Genomic DNA, 26,043 nt, shown 5'->3' with positions numbered 1-26,043 from the left:
TAGCAATTGTGAAGACAATGGCTAGAATGGAGAAATCAATTAATGGCAACATAGAGTCTCTAAGGGCAGAAATGAAAGGTGAATTGGCAGAACTTAAAAATGCTATCAATGAGATCCAATCCAATCTAGATAATCTAACAGCTAGGGTAAGTGAGGCAGAAGAGCGAATAAGCGACCTGGAAGACAATATAATAGATAAAAAGGGAAAAGAGGAGGCCAGGGAAAAACAACTCAGAATCCATGAAAATAGAATCAGAGAAATAAGTGACACCATGAAGCGTTCCAATGTCAGAATAATTGGAATCCCGGAGGGAGTGGAGAGCGAGAGAGGACTAGAAGATGTATTTGAGCGAATCGTAGCTGAGAACTTCCCTAATCTGGGGAATGAAACAAACATTCGAGTCCTAGAGGCAGAGAGGACCCCTCCTAAGATCAAGGAAAATAGGCCAACACCCCGGCATATAATAGTAAAACTTGCAAATCTTAGAACCAAGGAAACCATCTTAAGGGAGTTAGGGGGAAGAGATTCCTTACGTACAGAGGGAGGAACATCAGAATAACGTCAGACCTATCCACAGAGACCTGGCAAACCAGAAAGGCCTGGCAAGACATATTCAGGGTACTAAACGAGAAGAACATGCAGCCGAGAATACTTTATCCGGCAAGGCTTTCATTTAGGATGGATGGAGAGATGCAGAGCTTCCACGACTGGCAGAAACTGAAAGAATATGTGACCACCAAGCCGGCCCTGCAAGAAATATTAAGGGGGGTTCTATAAAAGGAGAAAGACCCCAAGAGTGATATACAACAGAAATTTAAGGGACAATCTATAAAAACAACGTCTTCACAGGCAACATGATGACAATTAATTCATATCTTTCAATAATCGCTCTCAACGTGAATGGCCTAAACACTCCCATAAAACGGCACAGGGTTGCAGATTGGACAAAAAGACAGGACCCACCATATGCTGTCTACAAGAGACTCATTTTGAACCTAAAGATACATCCAGACTGAAAGTGAAGGGATGGAGATCCATCTTCCATGCCAGCAGACCTCAAAAGAAAGCTGGGGTAGCAATTCTTATATCAGACAAATTAGATTTTAAACCAAAGTCTGTAATTAGAGACACAGAAGGACACTATATCATTCTTAAAGGGTCTATCCAACAAGAAGATCTAACAACTGTAAATATCTATGCCCCCAACATGGGAGCAGCCATCTACATAAGCCAACTGTTAACCAAAATAAAGAGTCATATTGATAACAATACGTTAATTGTAGGAGACCTCAATACTCCACTCTCAGCAATGGACAGATCGTCTAAGCAGAAAATCAACAAGGAAACAAGAGCTTTGAATGATACATTGGACCAGATGGACCTCATAGATATTTACAGAACATTCCACCCTAAAACAACAGAATACTCATTCTTCTCAAGCGCACATGGAACTTTCTCCAGAATAGACCACATACAGGGTCACAAATCAGGTCTCAACCAATACCAAAAGATTGAGATTATTCCCTGTGTATTCTCAGACCCCAATGCTCTAAAACTGGAACTCAATCACAAGAAAAAATTTGGCAGAACTTCAAACACTTGGAAGCTAAAGACCACTCTGCTCAAGAATGTTTGGGTCAACCAGGAAATCAAAGAAGAACTTAAACAATTCATGGAAATCAATGAGAACGAAAACACACTGGTCCAAAACCTATGGGATACTGCAAAGGCGGTGCTAAGGGGGAAATACATAGCCATCCAAGCCTCACTCAAAAAAATAGAAAAATCCCGAATTCACCAACTAACTCTACACCTTAAAGAACTAGAGAAAAAGCAACAAACGATGCCTAAGCCACGCATTAGAAGAGAAATAATTAAAATTAGAGCAGAAATCAAGGAATTAGAAACCAGAAACACAGTAGATCAGATCAACAAAACTAGAAGTTGGTTCTTTGAAAGAAATTAATAAGATTAATAAACCACTGGCCAGACTTATCCAAAAGAAAAGAGAAAGGACCCAAATTAATAAAATTATGAATGAAAGGGGAGAGATCACGACTAACACCAAGGAAATAGAAACAATTATTAGAAATTATTATCAACAACTCTATGCCAATAAACTGAGCAATCTGGATGAAATGGAGGCCTTCCTGGAAACCTATAAGCTGCCAAGACTGAAACAGGAAGAAATTGACAACCTGAATAGGCCAATAACCAGGAACAAGACTGAAGCAGTGATCAAAAACCTCCCAAAAAACAAGAGTCCAGGGCCTGATGGATTCCCTGGGGAATTCTACCAAACATTCAAAGAAGAAATAATACCTATTCTACTGAAGCTGTTTCAAAAAATAGAAACAGAAGGAAAACTTCCAAACTCATTCTATGAGGCCAGCATTACCTTAATCCCCAAACCAGGCAAAGACCCCATCAAAAAGGAGAATTTCAGACTGATATCCTTCATGAATATGGATTCCTAAATCCTCAACAAAATCCTAGCTAATAGGATCCAACAATACATTAAAAAGATCATCCACCACGACCAAGTGGGATTTATCCCCGGGATGCAAGGGTGGTTCAACATTCGCAAATCAATCAATGTGATAGAACACATTAATAAGAGGAGGGAGAAGAACCATATGGTCCTCTCAATTGATGCAGAAAAAGCATTTGACAAAATACAACATCCTTTCCTGATTAAAACTATTCAGAGTAGGGGCGCCTGGGTGGCTCAGTCATTAAGCGTCTGCCTTCGGCTCAGGTCATGATCCCAGGGTCCTGGGATCAAGCCCCGCATCGGGCTCCCTGCTCAGCGGGAAGCCTGCTTCTCCCTCTCCCACTCCCCCTGCTTGTGTTCCCTCTCTCGCTGTGTCTCTCTCTGTCAAATAAATAAATAAAATCTTTAAAAAAAAAAAAATCTTCAGAGTATAGGGATGGGGGAACATTCCTCAAGTTCATAAAATCTATCTGTGAAAAACCCACAGCAAATATCATCCTCAATGGGGAAAAGCTGAGAGCCTTTCCCTTAAGATCAGGAACACGTCAAGGATGCCCACTCTTACCACTATTGTTCAACATAGTACTAGAAGTCCTAGCAACAGCAATCAGACAACAAAAAGAAATAAAATGTATTCAAATTGGCAAAGAAGAAGTCAAACTCTCTCTCTTCGCAGACGACATGATACTTTATGTGGAAAACCCAAAAGACTCCACCCCCAAATTACTAGAACTCATCCAGCAATTCAGTAATGTGGCAGGATACAAAATCAATGCACAGCAATCAGTTGCTTTCTTATACACTAACAATGCAACTGTAGAAAGAGAAATTAGAGAAACGATTCCATTTACAATAGCACCAAAAACCGTAAGATACCTCGGAATAAACCTAACCAAAGAGGTAAAGGATCTATACTCTAGGAACTACAGAACACTCATGAAAGAAATTGAAGAAGACACAAAAAGATGGAAAAATATTCCATGCTCATGGATCGGAAGAATAAACGTTGTTAAAATGTCTATGCTACCCAGAGCAATCTATGCCTTCAATGCCATCTGGATCAAAATTCCAATGACATTTTTCAAAGTGCTGGAACAAACAATCCTAAAATTTGTATGGAATCAGAAAAGACCCCGAATCGCCAAGGAAATGTTGAAAAAGAAAAACAAAGCTGGGGGCATCACATTGCCCGATTTCAAGCTATATTACAAAGCTGTGATCACCAAGACAGCATGGTACTGGCACAAAAACAGACATACAGACCAATGGAACAGAACAGAGAACCCAGATATGGACCCTCAACTCTATGGTCAAATAATCTTTGACAAAGCAGGAAAAAACATGCAATGGAAAAAAGACAGTCTCTTCAATAAATGGTGCTGGGAAAATTGGACAGCCACATGCAGAAGAATGAAACTCGACCATTCTCTAACACCGTTCACAAAGATAAACTCAAAGTGGATGAAAGACCTCAATGTGAGACAGGAGTCCATCAAAATCCTAGAAGAGAACATAGGCAGTAACCTCTCTGACATGGCCCACAGCAACTTCTTTCAAGATATGTCTCCAAAAGCTAGTGAAACAAAAGCAAAAATGAACTTTTGGGACTTCATCAAGATAAAAAGCTTCTGCACAGCAAAGGAAACAGTCAACAAAACAAAGAGGCAACCCACAGAATGGGAGAAGATATTTGCAAATGACACTACAGAGAAAGGGCTGGTATCCAAGATCTATAAAGAACTTCTCAAACTCAACACCCAAAAAACAAATAATCAAGTCAAAAAGTGGGCAGAAGATATGAAAAGACACTTCTCTGAAGAAGACATACAAATGACTAACAGACACATGAAAAAATGTTCATCATCATTAGCCATCAGGGAAATTCAAATCAAAACCACATTGAGATACCACCTTACACCAGTTAGAATGGCAAAAATGGACAGGGAAAGAAACAAATGTTGGAGAGGTTGTGGAGAAAGGGGAACCCTCTTACACTGTTGGTGGGAATGCAAGTTGGTACGGCCACTTTGGAAAACAGTGTGAAAGTTCCTCAAAAAATTAAAAATAGAGCTACCCTATGACCCAGCAATTGCACTCCTCGGTATTTACCCCAAAGACACAGATGTAGTGAAAAGATGGCCATATGCACCCCAATGTTCATAGCAGCAATGTCCGCAATAGCCAAACTGTGGAAAGAGCCGAGACACCCTTCAACAGATGAATGGATAAAGAAGATGTGGTCCATATATACAATGGAATATTACTCAGCCATCAGAAAGGATGAATACCCAACTTTCACATCAACATGGATGGGACTGGAGGAGATTATGCTAAGTAAAATAAGTCAAGCAGAGAAAGTCAATTATCATATGGTTTCACTTATTTGTGGAACATAAGGAATAGCATGGAGGACATTAGGAGAAGGAAGGGAAAAATGGGGGGTGGGAATTGGAGGGAGAGATGAACCATGAGAGACTATGGACTCTGAGAAACAAACAGGGTTTTAGAGGGGAGGGGGGAGGGGTGATTGGTTAGCCTGGTGATGGGTGTTAAGGAGGGCACGTACTGCATGGAGCACTGGGTGTTATACGAAAACAATGGATCGTGGATCACCACATCAAAAACCAATGATGTATGGTGACTAACATAACATAATGAAATTAAAAAAAAAAATAAAGTCCTGAACAATAATAAATAAATAAATAAATAAATAAATAAATAAATAAATAAAGTGGAAAAATTGTGGGTGCAGAAGTTTTCTGTTTGATATTCAAGAATGATTCTACATTGCTCAATTATGTAAACAAACTTTAGAGATTCTTGGAAATGACTTGCTAAATTCAATTTTCTTTATAATTTTGGCCAGTCTAAACTCTTCTCCAAAGTCTTTGGAAATTTGTGGGTCAAAGGAAGGCCAGAATAAGAATTACAATTGCAGCTACATGGAGTGTCTCTGTGGGATGGAGAAGATGACTTCTTTTATTAAATATGACACAAGAAATAATTACCAAAGTGGACCCTGGGGTCTACTGGTATATAATACAGTTTGGTGTTGTGGAGTAATTGTAGGAGCAGATGAATCATGAAATTAACATTTATGGGTATCAGTCAAATCCTTTCAAATATCATCAGTGTCTGCATATCCTCTCTGCCCTTCATTGATTTTGAAATAAAGAAAAAAAATTACCCTGGTTCTAGAGAGCCTTATAAAAATGAATAAAAAAATCTCTGGGTGGGGTTCTCATTGACTTAAAACTTGGCTAGCATTGTCATTCCTATCTCAGTGTCTCTCTAGACATTCTAGAGATATCTTAAATAATCTTAAATATCCTGAATGATGATTTGGGAACCCCTGGAATGTAGACTTTCTACACTCAGGCAGTGACTTTATTTGTGTTCTATGCCATGTCCCCAGTGCTGGAACAGTGCCTGACACAAGTGCTCAATAGCCTTTGGTTGAGTTGAATTGGTAACTTGATATTGGGAAAAGAACTTTGTCTCTCCACTCAGACCACCCTTGGTTAGGAGCCTGACTCTGCCACTGGGTGACCTGGAACAAGTTACCTCACTTCCCAGAGCTTCAGTTTTCTTGTGTATAAGGTGCTGTCCAGACGAATCAAGATAGCATGCACAAAGTACTGAGCACAGAGCTTGGGAAGTACTAGGTGCTTAGTGGATGATTGTTCCCTCATTAACTCACATCCATCCCTTACTTTTTCTGTTAGAGCTTTCTATTTTTCAAAATGCAATTGATTCAAAAGGAAGTACGTCAGAGAAGACCATCATGATTTCTAAAAGGAGTCTCCAGAAGCTGAATTCTGGGTAGAGGAACTTACTCCTTCCTGATTTCCTTTGCTTTACTAACCCTAAATCAACTAGCCACTTCCACTTTGGATTTGTGCCAGCGTAAACATGAAAAACATCACATCACATTCTAGATTTTCATCAACCTTCACATTTGTTATTTTCAGGCAGGAGGGGAAATTTGGGTATAGTTGTTTGTTCTATTTTATTTTCCACTTATCAAGTAGGTTGATAAATGGACCTCTTGGATGTCTAGGATGACCCAAGGAGCTAAAAATGCAGAACTTTCTTCTCCTTTCACATTTCATGGTTGACATATTAAATTCCTCAAACAGGTGATTTCCAAGCATTCTTGTCTTTTAGGTTGATCACAAGTTCTTACTGTCATTCAGTTGTGGTATACCTTAAATCCTTCACTGTGTATCTGTGCATTCTAGTGCTGTGAGGAATAACTAAAAATAAGAAACAAATTGTGGGTGTGGGATCTATTCTCAGGGAGAAAATTGCTATAAAGAAAAATTTAAATATATTTATTGTATTATATGTGTTTACAAAATGGATTGCATAAATACAGGTAAGTTATTATTATTATAATTACTAGATATAGTTAAACTGAAAAGACAAATCTTGTATACATTAGACAACTAGGAAAATTATTTGGGAATATAGGCAAACACTTAACAGTGTGGTAGAGCATATATTTATATACTGGTGGTTTTTTTTTTAAAGATTTATTTATTCATTTGAGAGAGACAGAGAGAGCATGAGTAGGAGGGACAGAGGGAGAAGGAGAAAGAATCCCAAGCAGACTCTGGGCTGATCTCAGAGCAGAGGTGGGACTTGATCTCATGACCCCAGCTGAAATCAAGAGTTGGTGGATCACTGACTGCCACCAAGGTGTCCCTTATATATAGTTTTTAAAAAGTTTTAATTATTGAAGTATAGTTGACACAAATATATCATACATATGTATATCATACATATGTAGTTCAAATATATCATACATATGTATCATACATATGTAGTTTCAAATCAATAGTGATTTGATAAGTCTGTATGTTATATAATGCTCACCACAATAAATGTAGTTACCATCCAACACCATACAACATTACTGCAACTTTTCATCTCTGTGACTTATTTATTTTATAACAGAAAGTTTATACTTCTTCCCCTTTATCTACTTAGCCCATCCCCCTGCCATCTCCCCTCTGGCAATACCAATTTGCTCTCTGTATTTATGAGTCTCTTTCTGTTTGTTGGTTAACTTGTTCTATTTTCGAGATTACACATATAAGTGAAATCATATGGCATTTGTCTTTTTCTGACTTATTTCACTTAAAATAATACTCTCTAGGTCCATCCCTGTTGTCACAAATGGCAAGCTCTCATTCTTTTTGATGGCTGAGTAATATTCCATTATATATGTATATACACACACACACCACATCTTCTTTATCATTTCATCTATTAATGGATACTTAGGTTGCTTCCATATCTTGGCTATTGTAAATAATGCTGCAATAAAAATGGAATGTGTATGTTTTTAAATTTAATTTAATTTTTATTTTAATTTAATGTGTAGTGTTATATTAGCTCCAGGTGTACAATATAGTGATTCAACAATTCTATACTTACTCAGTGCTCATCATGATATGTGTCCTCTTAATCCCCTTCACCTATTTTACCCATTCCCCACCCACCTCCCCTCTGGTAACCATCAGTTTGTTCTCTATTAAGAATCTGTTTTTTGGCTTGTCTCTTTTTATCTTTGTTCATTTGTTTATTAAATTCCACACTTGTGTGAAATCATATGGTATTTGACTTTCTCTGACTTACTCACTTAGTATTATACCCTCTCAATCCATTGATGTTGTTGCAAATGATATGCAGATATCATTTATGCAGATATCTTCTTTTTCCATTCATTTATCAGTGGACACTTGGGCTATTTCCATAATTTGGCTATTGTAAGTAATACTGCAATAAACATAGGGGTGCATACATCTTTTCAAATTATTATTTTCATGTTCTTTGGGTAAATACCCAGTAGTGGAATTATTGGATCATATAGTAGTTCTATTTATAAGTTTTTGAGAAACCTCTATACTGTTTTCCATAGTGGCTACACCAGTTTACATTCCCACCAACAGTGCAGGAGGGTTCCCTTTTCTCCACATCCTCGCCAACACCTATTGTTTCTTGTGTTGTTAATTTTAGCCATTCTGACAGGTGTGAGGTGATATCTCATTGTGGTTTTGATTTGCATTTCCCTGATAATGAGTGATGTTGAACATCTTTTCATGTGCCTGTTGGCTGTCTGTCTTCTTTGGAGAAATGCCTATTCATGTCTTCTGCCCATTTTTTAACTGGATTATTTTGTTGTTGTTGTTGTTGAGTTGTATCACCTTTTTATATATTTTGGATATTAACCCCTTATCAGATATGTCATTTGCAAATACCTTCTCCTATTCAGTAAGCTGTCTTTTAGTTTTGTTGGTTGTTTCCTTTGCTGTGAAGAGCTTTTTATTTTGATGTAGTCCCAATAGTTTGCTTTTGTTTTCCCTTGTCTGCAGAAATATATCTAGAAAAATGTTTTTATGGCTGATGTCAGAGAAATTACTGCCTGTGCTCTCTTCTAGGCTTTTTATGCTCTAACATTTAGGTCCTTGATCCATTTTGAGTTTATTTTTGTATATGGCATAAGAAAGTGGTCCAGTTTCATTCTTTTGCATGTAACTGTTCCATTTTCCCAACACCATTTGTTGAAGAGACTGTCTTTTTCCCAATTCGTATTCTTGCCTCCTTTGTCCAAAATGACCATATGATTGTGAGTTTATTTCTGGGCTCTCTATTCTGTTCTACTGATCTGTGTGTCTGTTTTTGTGCCAGGACCATACTATTTTCATTACTACAGCCTTGTGGTATATCTTGCAATCTGGGATTGTGATACCTCCAGTTTTGTTCTTTTTCAAGTTTGCTTTGGCTATTCGGGGTTTTGTGGTTCCATAAAAATTTTAGGATTATTTGTTGTAGTTCTGTGAAAAATGCTGCTTGTATTTTGATAGGGGTTTCATTAAATCTGTAGATTGCTTTGAGTACTATGGATATTTTAACAATGTTCTCCCAGTCCATGAGTATGGAGTATCTTTCTATTTGTTTGTGTCATCTTCAATTTGTTTCATTAATGTTTTATGGCTTTCAGAGTACAGGACTTTCACCTCCTTGGTAAAGTTTATTCCTAGGTTTTTTGTTTTTTTTTTTTCGGTGCAATTACAGATGAGACTGTTTTCTTAATTTCTCTTTCTTCTACTTCATTATTAGTGTATAGAAATGCAATGGATTCTGCCTATTGATTTTGTATCCTGCGACCTTACTGAATTCATGTATCAGTTCTAGTAGTTTCTTGTTGGGTCTTTAAGGGTTTTCTATACATAGTATCATGTCATCTGCAAATGGTGAAAGTTTTGCTTCTTTCTTACCAAATTGGATGCGTTTTATTTCTTTTTCTTGGCTAATTGCTGTGGCTAAGACTTCCAGTGCTATGTTGAATGAAAGTGGTGAGAGTGGACATCTTGTCTTGTTCCTGACCTTGGGGGGAAAAGCTCTCGGTTTTTCACCATTGAGTATGATGTTAGCTATGTGTTTTTCATATAAGACCTTTATTATATTGAGGAACGTTACCTCTAAACCCACTTTATTGAGAGTTTTTATCATGAATGGATGTTGCACTTTGTCACATGCTTTTTCTGCATCTATTGAGATGATCATATGGGTTGTATCCATTCTCTTATTGACTTGATGTATCACATTGATTGATTTGTGAATATTGAAACCACAGTGGCAGCCCAGAAATAAATCCCACTTGATTGTGATGAATGCTTTTTAAAATGTATTGTTGGAGGGACGCCTGGGTGGCTCAGTCGGTTAAGCGGCTGCCTTCGGCCCGGGTCATGATCCCAGGGTCCTGGGATCGAGTCCCACATCGGGCTCCTTGCTCAGCGGGGAGCCTGCTTCTCTCTCTCTCTCCCTCTGCTTGTGCTCTCTCTGTCAAATAAATAAAATCTTTAAAAAATAAAAAAATAAAAAAAATAAAATAAAATGTATTGTTGGATTTGGTTTGCTAATTTTTGTTGAGGATTTTTGCATCTATGTTCATGAGGGATATTGTTCTGTAGTTCTCTCTCTCTCTCTCTCTCTCTTTTTTTTTTTTTGTAGTTTTTTAGTTGGTTTTGGTATCAGGGTAAATGCTGGCCTCATAGAATGAATTTGGAAGGTTTCCTTCCTCTTCTATTTTTTTGGAATAGTTTGAGAAGAAAAGGTATTAACTCTTCTTTAAATGTTTGGTAGAATTTGCCTGTGAAGCCATCTGGCCCTGGACTTTCGTTTGTTGAAAGATTTTTAATTACTGCTTTAGTTTCTTTGCTGGTTATTTAGTTTCTTTGCTGGTCTGTTCAAGCTTTCTATTTCTTCCTGTTTCAGTTTTGGTAGTTTATATGTTTCTAGGAATTTATCCATTTCTTCTAAGTTGTCCAATTTGTTGGCATATAGTTTTTCATAATATTCTCTTATAAACTGTTTGTATTTCTGTGGTGTTGACTGTTACTTTTCCTCTCTCATTTGTGATTTTATTTATTTGGGTCTTTTCTTTTTTATTTTTTATAAGTCTTGCTAGAGTTTTATCAATTTTGGTAATTTTTTCAAAGAAGCAGCTCCTGGTTTCATTGATCTGTCCTATTAGGTTTGTTTTTTTTTTAAGTTTATATTTCATTTACTTGTGCTCTAATCTTTACTATTTACTTCCTTCTACTGGTTTGAAATTTTGTTTGTTCTTTTTCTAATGCCTTTAACTTAGGTGTTAAGGTTAAGTAGTTTATTTGAGATTTTTCTTGCTTCTTGAGGTAGGCCTGTATTGTGATATGCTTCCCTCTAAGAACAGCTTTTGCTGAATCCCAAAGATTTGCGACCATTGTGTTTTCATTTTCATTTGTCTCCCTGTTTTTTTTTTTATTTCTTCTTTGTTTTATTAGTTGACCCATTCATTGTTTAGTAGCATGTTATTTAACTTCCATGTATTTGTGGTCTTTCCAGATTTTTTCTTGTGGTTGATTTCTAGTTTCATAGTGTTGTGGTTAGAAAAGATGCATGGTATGGCTTTGATCTTTTTGAATTTGTTAAGACTTGTTTTGTTGCCTAACATGTGATATATTCTAGAGAATGTTCCATGTGCACTTGAAAAGAAATGTATATTCTGCTGTTTTAGGATAGAATGTTGTAAATACATCTGTTAGATCCATTTGGTCTAATGTATCGTTCAAAGCCACTGTTTCTTGTTGATTTTCTGTTTGTATGATCTATCCATTAATGTAAGTGGGGTGCTGAAGTCCCCTACTATTATTGTATTACTATTGATTATTTCTTTTATGTTTGTTATTAGCTGCTTTATGTATTTGGGTGCTCCCACCTTGGGTGCATAAATATTTACAATTGTTATATCTTCTTGTTGGATTGTCCCCTTTATTATTACATAGTGTCCTTCTTTGTATTTTGTAGAGTCTTTGTTTTAAAGTCTATTTTGTCTGATATAAATATTCCTACCCCAGCTTTATTCTCACTTCCCTTTTCCATCCCTTCACTTTCAATCTGCATGTGTCTTTAGGTCTGAAACAAGTCTCTTCTGGGAGCATATAGGTAGGTCTTACTTTTTTATCCATTCCATCACCCTGTGTCTTTTGATTGGAGCATTTAGTCCATTTACATTCAAAGTAATTATTGATAAGTATGTATTTATTGCCACCGTGTTAGTTGTTAGTTCTTGTTTCAGTTTTGGTAGTTTATATGTTTCTATGAATTTATCCATTTCTTCCAGGTTTTCCAATTTGTTGGCATATAGTTTTTCATAATATTCTCTTATAAATTGTATTTCTGTGGTGTTGGTTGTTATTTTTCCTCTCTCATTTGTGATTTTATCTATTTGGGTCCATATAGATAGGTCTGGCTTTTTTTTTTTTTAAAGATTTTATTTATTTATTTTGACAGAGAGAGAGAGAGACAGCGAGAGAGGGAAGACAAGCAGGGGGGAATGGAAGAGGGAGAAGCAGGCTTCCTGCTGAGCAGAGAGCCCAATGCGGGGCTCGATCCCAGGACCCTGGGATCATGACCTGAGCCGAAGGCAGACGCTTAATGACTGAGCCACCCAGGCACCCCAGTCTGGCTTTTTTTTTATCCATTCCATCACCCTGTGTCTTTTGATTGGAGCATTTAGTCTATTTATATTCAAAGTAATTATTGGTAGGTATGTATTTGTTGCTATCGTGTTAGTTGTTTTATGGTTATTTTTATAGTTCTTCTCTGTTCCTTTCTTTTGTTCTCTTCTCAAATGGTTTGTAGTTACCATTAGGTTTGTATACAACATCTTATGCATAATAGCAGTCTGTATTAAGTTGATGGCTGCTTAAGTTTGAAATTCTAAAAATAGTAAATTTTTATTCCTCTCTCTGCCACAGTTTGGGTATATGGTATCATAGTTTAGCATCCTTTTATTTTGTGAATCCCTTGACTCATTTTTATTTTATTTTATTTTATTTTATTTTTTTATTTTTATTTTTTAAAGATTTTATTTATTTATTTGAGAGAGAGAATGAGATAGAGAGAGAGCATGAGAGGGGGGAGGGTCAGAGGAAGAAGCAGACTCCCTGCTGAGCAGGGAGCCCGATGCGGGACTCGATCCTGGGACTCCAGGATCATGACCTGAGCCGAAGGCAGTCGCTTAACCAACTGAGCCACCCAGGCGCCCCCTTGACTCATTTTTATATATATACTTAATTTTACTGCTTTTGTGCTTCCTACTTTTTTTTTTACTCCTGCTTATGGTCTTTCCTTTCCACTCAAAGAGTCCTCTTTAACATTTCTTGTAGGGCTGGCTTAGTACTCATGAATTCATTTAACTTTTATTTGTCTGGGAAACGCTATCTCTCCTTCTATTCTGAATGATAGCCTTGCTGGATACAGCATTCTTGGTTGTAGTTTTTTCTTTGAGCACTTTGAATATATCATGCCACTATCTTCTGGCCTGCAAACTTCCTGCTGAAAAATCAACTGATAGCCTTATGGTATTTCCCTTGTATGTAACTGTTTTATTTTCTCTTGCTGCCTTTAAAATTCTCTCTTTATCACTGCTTTTTGCCATTTTAGTTACTATATGTCTTGGTATGGACCTCCTTGGATTGATTCTGTTGAGGAATCTCTGTCCTTCCTAGATCTGGATTTCTGTTTCTTTCTCCAGATTCAGTAAGTTTTCAGGTATTATTTCTTCAAATACATTTTCTGCCCCCTTTTCTCTCCCCTCCCTATAATGCATATGTTATTACAGTTGATGGTTTTGTTGATTTCCCTTAATCTGTTTCCATTTTTTATTATTCTTTTTATTCTCTCCTGTTCAGTTTGGTTGCTTTCCATTACTCTGTCCCCAGGTTGCTGAGCTGTTCTACTTCCTCTAGTCTACTGTTTATACCCTCCAGTGTATTTTTGATTTCAGTTATTGAATTCTTCATTTCTGGTTCTTTTCAACATTTTCTTTGTTGAGAGTCTCAAAAGAGGTCCTCCACTCTTTTCTCAAGTCCAGTGAGTATCTTTATGGCCATTACTTTAAATTCTCTATCAGGCATATTACTTATCTCCATTTCATTTAGCTCTCTTGTTGTGATTTTGTCCTATTCTTTTATTTGGGATGTATTCCTTTGTCTTCTCATTTTGTCTAACTCTCTGTGTGTCTGTTTCTATGTTTAGGAACATCATCTATGTCTCCTGCTCTTAAAAGTAGTGGCCTTATGAAGAAGAGGTCCTCTAGTGTCCTGCAATGCAATATCCCCTGTTCACCAGAACCTGGTACTTCAGAGGTATCTCCTGTGTATGTTATGTGCACCCTACTATTGTGGCTGAACCACGTTTGCCTTCAGTCATCTGCAATTGCTGTCTTTGCCTGTTGTGGGTAGGGTTTTGTCCTTATGTTGTTAGTGGGCCAGTTTGGGGCCATGCTGGACTTGAGTTGGGTCAGACCAGGCATTTGTCAGAGCTGTGGAAGCACTGAATCACTCTCCCTGTGTTATCCTCTGAGATGTTTTCATTGGTGGGGGGGCCTGCCGTCAGACCAGATGTCTGCCCCAGCCCACTGCTGGGGCTGCAGTCAGACTGGTGTGTGTGTTTATCTTCCCTCTCCCCAGGGTAGGAATCATTTTGTAATGGTGCTGGTCCCTGTTGGGAGTCTTGCACACTGCCAGGCTTGTGGCATTACTTTGGATGGACTCTTGCCAAGGGTATATTGGAGGAGGTGGGGCTGTAAGAGAAGGACAGGTCAGAGTATGCTGTTAGTAAGCTAGGTGGAGAGTATTTGGGTTGTTCTGGTTCCTGCAAGTGTCTGTGTGTCTAGGCGACAGGCAGGGAGGGAAATGGTGCCCACCAACTCCTTTGTTTCTGGAGAAGTCTCCCAAAGATCCCTGCCCCTCCAGCACATGCTCTGATATTAGTAAACAAATCTCCCTCCCATATACCCAGGTGGTTTTCAGTTTGCGGCTTCTGTGCTATATCTTGGCAAGCTACTTGTTGTGCTATCTCTTTAAGGGTGGGGACTCACTTTCATATTGCCCTCTGGTTCTCCCAGAGCCAAGCCCACTGATTTTTAAAGTTCCAGGTGTTAAGCCCCATTGATTGTAAGAACTCATGAAGTTAGGTCATTCTGGTTTTCAAAGCTAAATGTTATGGGAATTCATCTTCCCAGTGTTGATCCTCTGTGCCTGGGATGCCCAGTATGAGGTCTGTTCCTCTCCCCTCTCGATATCCCTCCTGCAGACAGTTTGGCTCCCATCTGTGTCTCTGCCCTTCCTACCGTCTTCATAGTGCCTTCTTCTCTACATTTAGCTGTGCAGAGTCTGTTCTGCCAGTCTTTGGGTCATTTTCTGGGTTATTTACACTGATGTGGGTGTTATTGCATTGTATCTGTGGGATGAGGTGAGCTCAGGATCCTCCTACTCCACCATATCTGCATATATCTTTTTGAGTTAGCATTTTTGTTCTTATTGAAGTGTAAGAATTATAAAGAGGCTGCTTACATCACAGGCTGTCCAGAAAAGAGGAAGTTGCCAACAAGGGCCAAAAGAAGGTAATGGGTATAAAGAGCTGGTGCCCTCTGAGGAAGGTGAAGAGATAAAAATCACCATGTCCATTAAGTGTGGAAAATTCCTTTCTGCTATGGCCCTGTAACACTGTCCAAGGAAACTGACCCAAGGGGTTGGGGAGGTATGGGTAGGAGCTCTCTGGTAGGGATGGTTCTCAGGCAAGTGACAGAATCATAGGCCAAGGAGGTCATTCTGGGTAAAAGAAGTGTCATGGTCAGGGTGACCCTGACTGTGAGAGATGCCGGGAGTATGTAAGAAAGAGGGGTGTGACTGAGGCTGGCTGGGGTTGGAACCAGAGAAATTAATTGGGACAAAAGTGTTGACAAGCCCTCTAGAAAGAGACTAGAAATTATCAGGTCTACAAAGGCACAGCAAACTCCCAATTCAGTATTTTCCCAAATGCCAAAAAATTCGTAGGGATCATCTAGGGTACTTGTTAAAAATACATTGTCAGGCCCTACCCCAGATGTCCTGAACCAGAACTTCTAGGAGATGGCTTGGAATTCTGTATTTTTAATGAATGCACCTGATGACTATGATTAAGTAATTTTGGAGAAGACTGCTTTAGTGCAATCCAGTCTGGAATCAGAATTAAAATTTTCTTACTCAAGAGGCAAGACAAGGCTGGGAAGCAGGGCTTTTAGGATTTAGAAGGGTTGTATAAAAAGTGTATCAGGGGGTGCCTGGGTGGCTCAGTTGGTTAAGCAACTGCCTTCGGCTCAGGTCATGATCCTGGAGTCCCAGGATCGAGTCCCACATCAGGCTCCCTGCTCAGCAGGGAGTCTGCTTCTCCCTCTGACCCTCCCCCCTCTCATGTGCTCTCTCTCTCTCTCAAATAAATAAATAAAAAAAATCTTTAAAAAAAAAAAAAAAAAAAAAGTGTATCAGGAAGGGATTCAGGAAGCAAGATGCTGTCTTGAGAAATAAGACTGCCATGTTCTAGGTGTGGAAATTAGGGCTCCAGTGAACTGCACCATTAAAGGCAAGGCTCTAGTGCTGTGGGAAACTAGAGGAGGTGAGATCTTGAGAGAAAAGATATCAATCAAGCACCCTGACCACAGATGAGTGTGGTGGTTAACTCCTATTCTCTCGATGCAAATGAAAGATTTAGGCATGTGTGGTATACCTGTCTGACGGCCTATGGAAGTCGTGGGGTATGGCCATACCCTCGTGGGTAAGCAGCAGATGATGGCTCTCTTGAGAAGGATCTTGTACTGTATGGCAGCCACTGGGGCAAATGAATGGTCCTCAGGAAACCAAATTTCACCAAGGAGGCTGGACAGGCAGTGAAGGGACTCCAGTTTTTCCTCAAGGCCTTATTCTTTGGGTGTACACATAAAAGTGTCTGGTGAAGCTTCTGGTGAAGGTCCTTGAAGCTTCAGCCTCTGGAGTTCATCAGGTTCATGGCAGGTATAATCATGTGCCAGATCTCCATAAGGTAAAGGCAAATCTCAGAGGACTTGAGTAGTGCTGTGAAGCCTAGGAAATCCTTCTCACAAGACAGCCTTAGTTTTCTGCAACCTCAGAAGATGTCCTAGAAGTGGACATTACTTTCAGGTGAGGTTCAAGCAGTCAGGTGGAGGTGAGCATGAGATATAAGGAGATGATAAGTGGGTTCTATTGGACCAAGAGTAGTAACTGTCAGACTGGAAAGTAATACAATTTGACTTTGATCATTTTTATAGACTGAATGTTTGTGTCTCTCCCCTCCCTCCAAATTCATATGTTGAAACCTAATCCCTAATGTGATGGTGTGTAGAGGCCTTTGGGAGGTATTAGGTCATGAGAGTAGAGTCCTCATGGATAGAAATGGTACCCTTATAAGGTGCTCAAGAGATCAGAGTTTCCCCATTCCACGCAGCAAAAAACATGGCCTATGTGAACAAGGTAGTGGGTCCTTACCAAACACTGAATCTACTGGCACCTTGATCTTGGACTTTCCAGGCTCCAGACTGTGAGAAATAATTTGTGTTGTTTATAAGCCACCCAGTCTATGATACTCTGTTATAGCAGCCTGAATAGACTAAGACAACCGTAAGATGAATAATAGAAATTACAGATGCTTTTTAAAAATTCAGATAATAGCCTGGAGTATCTTTCTAAATTCTGATAAATTTGTTTTCCTCTCTCAACAGGAATCTCTCATTATTCTCTTCATGGCCAAAAGAAAAGATAGACTTTCTGGTTCACTGTTGTTTATGCCGATACTACAGGTTATATTGTCAGGGTTTGCATTCTAAGCTTCTCTTTTAGAATCAGTAAATCACTAAGTAAAATTTATTGAATGAACTACACTTGGCTGTCTACATCTCTCAGAATCCTCTCTGCTGGTCACACTCCTTTGCATTGCTTATAACCATGTCAAAATCACTTCTTCATGAAACCTCACCTGGATGCTCTGTCTGTGTGTGACTTCTACATCCTTTGAGACCCCATAGCACATTGGTTTATAAGTCCTCTATGGCACTCACTATTTACATTCTTCCTTTTACCTTTAATAGCATTTCACTTCTCTTTTTGTAGTATTTATTTATAATCCTTCCTGTCCCTTCCATGAAGGAAACCTATAGAAGAAATAGGAAATAAATGAGAAAATGGTAATGAAAGGAGAACAAAGATAGGTCTATAAGATGAAGCCAATTGTTACAAACATTTAGTGGATACTTGCCATGTCCCACATGCTAGTCTCTGCTCTCCTGGAATGCAGAACTGAGTCAGGGCAGAGCTGTGACTTATAGACCAGTTCAACCCTCAGAAGCACTCAGGGATCAGCTTCAAACCATCACTAGAGGTTTGGTATTAGTAAGTTAGCCCCCTACCTACCTATCTTCTCACTGATTTACACACTCTTACTAGTACTGATGCTAGAAAATGGGCAACAGTGTATTCTCAACTGTGCTAGTATTTTTTATTCAAGGACTTCCTTTCTGACTTCATAGATACCTTGGTAGCTCCTCACCAAGCTTTCTTCAAGGTTCAGTGGTTTCCAAGCCAAGGCAGTAGGACCATTCATATAGTTATGCTGGGGAGACAGGGTATCCCTCAATTTTTCCATGGAATCTCCATTCCAGCTTGTGTGTACTTAATATAGATTATCCAGTAAAAGGAATCCTTGGCAGTTTTTCCTCAAGTTACAGCTGCCTCTTGTAAAAGAAACAGCCTTTATAAGTTGTTTTCTCTACATTGGCTAAATGGCAGCAAATAAGATAATGATCATTTTCCAGATGTCATAAGAACAACTGATGGCACCAACATAGTCATTTATGGCTCCAGGGCAAACTATGGGTAGAATGTTATGACTGTACAAATATGTGAAAATGTAGATTATTATCATAGCAATGTAAAAAGCTACAGATTTCCCCCGAATCAGTACCTAGTTTCTGTATTTTGACCAAAATAATTGTAGAGGAAAGTCCATTCTAGGCCATTTTAAAAGCAAAACATTTGCATTAGGAATTTTTTTAAAAATATAAGAATACTTAATTTAATTTTCAATTTATATCTTTATGTATGAAGCAAGAATAAGGAAAAGTATAATTGCAGTATAATTTTGATTCTAATTGACCTTTTAAAATAGTATTTTTATTATAATAACTATCACCTCAGATAATAACTAGTAATTAGAATTTTTCTCTCACAGGACTTATTTCTTCAAAAATGCTGATTTTTTTGCTGCTCTAGTTTCAAAATTTGACTGAGTTGCTAATTTAAGATCATAAGTTTAAGTGCTCCTCCATGAATTAGAGTTTTACTCCTAGGCAGCTCTAAAAACTGTTAATTTCCTGAGTCTTCTCCCCTGTATATAGTAAAGTCTTTATTTTAACATAGAAAGAAGATATTAGACCCTGCCCCCCAAAAGAGTCAAGTGTATGCATTTATGTATACCAGGAGCTTTGCCAGCATCATTTTTGGGCTTTTTCTTGGGGCAACGTTGCATCTGGTATAGTGCAGGGGTGGGGGAAGGGTGTCAAGAGGCATCCACCATGCTGGGTTGATATAGATGAGAGTGTGCAGGGGTCAGCCTATGATCCAAGGAGCAGGCAGAGTCGAAACTGGGAGGTCATCAGGTGATGCTTGGAACCAACATGGGAAACCACCAGCCAAAGCCAAAGGGAAATAAGCCAGGAACCTGGGAGCAACTGCTAGGGGGATCCAAATAAATTTGTAAAAGGTTTCAGGCAAATATTTATTAAATACCTGACCATGTTTCCCAAGTGTTCTGACCACAATTTAGTAAGAACTACATTTTATATCTTAGCCTAACACACACTGACACACAGCCCTCACTGTGTCAGAGTTCTACAAAGATCTTTACGTTCACCTTGGGTGAGGCACTCTGGAATTTTCATTTCTCTTAGGTTCTATTCTATTTCATTTAAAGATGTTGATAGGATGGGAGCCTGGCTGGCTTGATCAGTGGAGCAAGCGGTTCTTGATCTTGGGGTTGTGGGTTCGAGCCCCACGTTGGGTATAGAGATTACTTAAAAGTAAAAAATCTTTTAAAAAATTAAATAAAGATGTTGATACTCCTATCAACACAAATTGCTTTCATGATCTGTTAATTGATAGAAAGCCATAGCTTAAAACGTACTGTCTTGGGGACTGGGGAGATGGAATAAAGAGAGTTAAAAAAAAAAAAAAAAGACTAAAAGACTGGAGGACATGGTTTCTGATTTTAAGGAGATGGGATGCTCCTAAGGAAGTTGGAATGTAACAGGTGAAACAACCAAATATGACACATATAAAGTAGAATAAATGGAAACAAGCCAATTAACAGGGAAATTAACATCAATACAAGTTAGTTATAGAGGTGTTGGCTTCAGATATGAATAGCTGAGGACAGCAATGAGGCCCCCCATAGATGGGGTTAGCATCTTACTCATCTTCATAGCCCTTTACTGCCTGACACACTAACATGCACTGAGGTTTGAATAACTTAGCACAATGAGAATACAAGGCATTGTTGTTATTCCGTGTTTCCACAGGGAGGGCTGAAGTTAAAATTCTTATTTTTTATTTAGGAGAATACCCTAAACGATTTCCCATGACACTTTAGTAGAAATTAGTTTATCAAATTACTGTAGTTATTTGGCCTTGGATTGACTCTGAGGCTGTGGATGGTGAATGTCAAAGGGAGACCTCAGGAGGGTGCCGGGGAGCCTCGCAGACACCCACAGAAAGGAAATATGTGTCAGAGCACTGAAGTCTAACTTCTCTACTTAAATAATCTTACTCTTAAATAATGATTCGGCTAGGCCACTGCAACGTTTACTTAAATAATATCTTGTAGTTGTCTCCTTTCATTTTTTTAATGCTGTGTGTCCTCAATATCTCTACCACAAATAGATTTTATTGTTGCTTTTCAAGACTAGGCACTATGGGTCCTCCCCTCCCCCACTCTCCCACCACCACCAAATCTACAATGTTGATACATAGAAGATGCTCAGAAATTACCTGTGGGGAGAAAATATGTCACTCCATACAATTAGCGATTATCTCTGCCTTGCTCATTTTATCTTTAGCCTAGCACACAATAGTCATAATTTTTATATGAATAAATAAATTTTCTCAGTGGTCTCTGAATTCCACACCCTCTTTTCTTTCAGGGCCGGGAAAACTATCATCTCTGACAACTTAAATTCTCATTTCCTTGTATTCATCACATGTGTAAGTACACAACAGAAGCATTAACTTTTTCAGTTAAAATTCTGGCAGAGAGCTACAATCGATGATTAAATACTCTAAATGACTTTCATATTTGTGATGGACTCTAGAGCTAGGGGGCTAGTTGAACCTGACCACAGGTTACCCAGTGACCTGAAATGATTCAGTAGTATCAACTCCTTTTTGAAGTTGTAAGTTAAATAATCTTTATATGTTAGTATAGAAGATGGTGCATTTAAGAACTTCACGTTTTTTCATACTCAGCTATCCATAGTCTTTTTTTAGGCTTGTTGCTGGCAATTGCTCGGATTAACTATGAGGAAATATCCATACGTTCCTGTGGTCATTAAGACAGGTTCTTCCACCCTGAAAAATTTCCATACTGTTCTTCCACCAAGAACAACTCTTGATGTAGCTGTAAGAAGTTTAGAAAGTAAGAATATTTCTGTGTAATGATGTTGCACAAATATTGGAATGTATTTCTGAATTGCAGTCCACAATTCTGCAATTTATATCTACCATATTATATTTGTTTTTATTAATTACATAAACTATTTTTCAATATCCCATAAAAAAGAAAAAAATTAAAACGGGCATTTCTTTTTTTATTAAATATCCTTCTACAACATCATTTCAAGAAGTGCCTTGTCTTCCACCTAAGGAATGGGTCATAATGTGAATAAGTTTAAAATAGAATTTGCAACAACAAAATACCTTATTCGAGCATCCACAGTTTCTGCCAAGACTTCATTCTCAGCTGCTAGGAAAATAACACTCAACACAAAGAAATGTCAGCTTCAGATAAGATAAATGGTTTAAATTTGATGTCTCATTGAAAGTCTGATTCTTTTCTCTCTAAAATATCAAGAATCTTTGTTCCGGGGGGTATAAAGACAGGAAGATCCTTATTGTCTTGGCACTCACCAAGGGAGTACCTAGAATTCCTGTGTTAATTTCTTTAATTTTTAGATGGTACCTAGATGTTAAACTGATAATTTACTCTTCTGGGAAGTTTCTAAGATGAGAAATCCACTCTTTGTGATACAGGGTAGTCTAGCAAGCTAGATAAGATGAATAGCAAGATTTTGTAGGATCTTTCTTGATTATATTTAATAACACTCTTTATTAAATAGGTATATTTAATAAAGTATAAATAAGTATATTTAATAAAGCATAAGTAAGTATATTTAATAAAGAGTGTTTATAAGTATATAAATAAATAAGTATAAATAAATTTATAAGTGTAAATCCAGTCATTTCTTAAGCAGCTACTCTTTGTTGGAATTGGGGAACAAGTATGAGTAAGACCTAATTTTGTAAAGAAGACAGCTTTTAATCTTCATTGACAAAGTGAATCATCACTTGTAAATGCTTCTGAAGAGTATAAATTATTGCAAATAACATTTGTAGGTTTTTAAGAAAAATGTAACTCATTATCATACACATCAGCAGCACAAATGGCCTGGCCTGCTTCTTGCAGAGTATTATACTTCCTCTGTCTTGAGGCCCCATTCTGGAACTTTGGGTTGCTTCCATATTTGCAAGTTCTTAGTAATAAATCACCAAAAAGAAATGTTTAATAACTATATACAGATAGTTGTATTTGATGTCCACATTGATCATCATTAACTTGGTGCCATTTATTAATGTCCCACAATACCACATGCTCTTTCTGATAGAGATTCAACCATTACATCACCCTCCATCATCCACTGATGGATGTCCTATCACCTGTTCAAGAGGGTCTTCTGTCCTTTTGGGAGCATTAGCTACTTCTTTCTTTCATTGATTTGTCAAATATTTATTGAGCACCTAATCTATGGTGTTGCTGCTCTCTGCTTATAATACCACATGCCTTGTGCCTAAGGCATTACCCTGCCTTTTTCAAAGTCCTGTTTTGATAATTGTTCCAGCACATGTCCTGAATACTCTGGGGATTTTCTCTAGTACTTGGACTAATGGCAAAGTAAGGTAACTCAGATTTAATTGAATGTAGATTCAGATTTACTTGATGGAACCAATGAAAATTACAGGCATTTAAAAATTTGAATTAAGATTAATTAATTAATTAAGATTAATTGAAATAACAAAGTAATTCCCTAAATTAATTAATATATCATTTATTAACTACCATTAAACCCTTGTTAATTAAATAGAATAGTAAAGTTAAATAAAAAGATGGATAATTTCCTAAAGGAGATGAAATTGTGATTTAAATATCTTTCTTAATTGGTTTAGTAGACAAGCACATATTGCATAATTCATCTAGGACTTGGAACTGCAGGGCGATGAAAGACTCCACACGGGTGGAGCATTATGAGAACATTATGAGAACAGGAGACAGTGAGGATCATTTCCAGAGAATGACTGTATTCTACTTTATTCTATTTCAGTGGTTATTAACTTTTTCTTGGTTAAGAATTCAGTGTACATAAGTCAACTAATGGCTACCAATTATCTCTTATATGCCAAGCATTGAAGCATAGGAGCTAAGGATTTATTTGAACAAAGTAGATCCTTTTGAGAATTTGGTGAAGGCTAAGGACTCCTTCCAACAGAAAAAAAAATGAAATATATACATGCATATTCACACCAGTTTTTGCACACAAACTCTCAAGAGGTATATAGACCTTTGAAGTTCATCCATGGGGACCCCTAGGTCTGTGGATTCAATTTAAGGACCGCTGCCCCTTTGAAGTTATTCAAGCTAGGAATGATGTTATAAGTGCCTTAGGACTAGTCACTTAACCTCCTGAGGCCTCCATTTTCTTGTCTGTTAAATGAGGGCAGTAGATAAAAGTCTTCCACTTCTAAAAATCTGTCTGTCAGCGGATGCTGCAAATTTGCTTGTCTATTTATGTCATTACCTCTCTGTTGCTCATACTGGTGTGTGGGGATAGGAAAGAATAGTACAAATAGAATAGGAATCAGAGAATGTTCTGTAATTTAGAGACCATATAAACTCCATGAGAAGAGGCAGTGGCAGTCTAGATGGTAAATGGTCCCTTGGTGAGTGAATGTCAGAGTTAGGACCTGGTTCTGCATTTCCTAACTTCCAGCCCGCAAGTCTTTCCACAATGCCACAGCTTGGATGAGCATTTATCCCCGCTAGTGCCCATAAAGTAATTATACTAGATTAATAACTATCTCCTTGAATTGATATGCTAAATCTCAATTGTTTACTTACTGAATTAAGATACTTATCTTTAATTAGAGGTATTACTAATGAAAATATTTTATAGACTTGGCATGAAAGATACTCGGTATGAAAGACATTTATGAAATTCAAGGATATTTGGGAAATCCAGAAAGCTTTACTAGTGGCAATAATCCTAGTGTTATTGGTTGAATTGTGGTCCCCTCAAATTTATACATTGAAGTCCTAACCCCCAGTATCTCAGAATATGACCTTATTTGGATGTAGAGTCTTTATAGTGGTAATGAAGTTAAAATGAGATTATTAGAGTGGGCCCTAATTCAATATGACTGGTGTCCTTATGAAAAGGGGAAATTTGGAGACAGGCACTCACACAGGGAGAATACCATGTGAACATAAAGGCAGAGATCCAGATGATAGGTAGATGCATGAGTCAATATTTAAAATATGTGATAGTTGAGCCTGTTACAAAAGACTAACATACAAGTAACTTATCCCCATCACTCATTAAATCTCACCATTGGAAATGTTGACAGTCATACATACAGTAATGTGATTAAAAAAAAAGTTTCCACTTATTGTTACAATGTGCCAAATATTATGAGGCATACAAGTATACTATAAGCTACTTTGTTTAAATTTGTATCTTTCTAAAATCTTTTTAATAATTCAAGAATGATAAGTGCTATACCTTTTTTATTCCACTTAATGACTCATGTACTTACTGATGCCAACAGTATTTGAGTTAAAGCTGTGGTTCCAACATTAAATCATTCTACCACATTTCACAATGAATATTTTTAGCAAATATTTTCCAGTAACTATTTTTGTAGAAAAATAATAAAAAAAATTCCACTAACTATTTGCCCTGATCTGAAAAATATTTCTGGCATCCACAATTAAATATTTTGACAGTCATGTGAATTTAATATGAATAAAGCAAACTCTCAGGTACAAGGGAAGACACCACAGAAAGAGATAAAATAATTGTTTTGCAGTAAATTATTATTTATTCCATGGCATAATTTAAATGCATAAAATGAAAGCATTTTTAGATGCTTATGATAATTTTTGTAAGTATATTTAAAAAATACTTATCACTATAAATTATTGGAGAATATTCTTAGCAATATTATAAAATATACTGAATATTTTAAGTTTGAGATTTTTATGGTGATGGGGTGGGTCAAGACAGTAATTTAGGACTCTGAGGAATAAACTCTTATGTAGTTAAATCAGTTTAATCAACATTTATAAGTTGATAAAAATAATATATCTTATTTTCACCTCCCAAACGTGTAATAATGTTAACATGTGATTCACATTTTATTACATTTAATTACATAAAATTATTCATGCAAAGCACCAAGGTCATTTGCCTGGCACAAGGAAAAATGTTCAGGATATTAGGCTGTAACCCCTCACCTCCTAATTAAATTTAACAAAGATGTCAGTTGCATACCATTGTGCCCAACATTATACTAGATTGTCTAACTGAGAAAATGTATTTTTTTCTTTAATTTATTTAAGGTATAAATGTATCTCAAGGTTTGAGAAAAACTTTATAAAGAGTAGTATTCAATCCAATAAATGTAGATTGATGTTTCAAATTAAAGCAGGTAAGAATTAAAAAAAAAAAAGATTATGACATTGTCTCTAACCTTGAGGAATTTTGCTGCCACAATTTGAGAATAAAACCACATGTAAATAAGTACTCTGTTGCCTTATATAAATGGTAGATAAGTAACTG

General features: G+C 37.3%; 1 protein-coding gene across 2 annotated transcripts in view; it reads left to right on the top strand.

Annotated features, from left to right (window-relative positions):
* The window catches only part of NMU (neuromedin U), a 195,331-nt gene that overhangs the window by 62,997 nt on the left and 106,291 nt on the right, over window positions 1-26,043 (top strand). For both annotated transcript variants that reach the window (XR_004298860.1, XR_004298859.1), the window contains one exon: window positions 21,079-21,139. The gene's annotated coding sequence lies outside the window, so the exon portion shown is untranslated. The remainder of the gene's footprint in view (window positions 1-21,078; window positions 21,140-26,043) is intronic.

The sequence above is a fragment of the Phoca vitulina genome, unplaced genomic scaffold (genome assembly GCF_004348235.1).
Source record: "Phoca vitulina isolate PV1807 unplaced genomic scaffold, GSC_HSeal_1.0 scaffold3, whole genome shotgun sequence".
Classification (NCBI taxonomy): Eukaryota; Metazoa; Chordata; class Mammalia; order Carnivora; family Phocidae; genus Phoca; species Phoca vitulina.
This window is presented reverse-complemented; position numbering and strand designations above follow the sequence as displayed.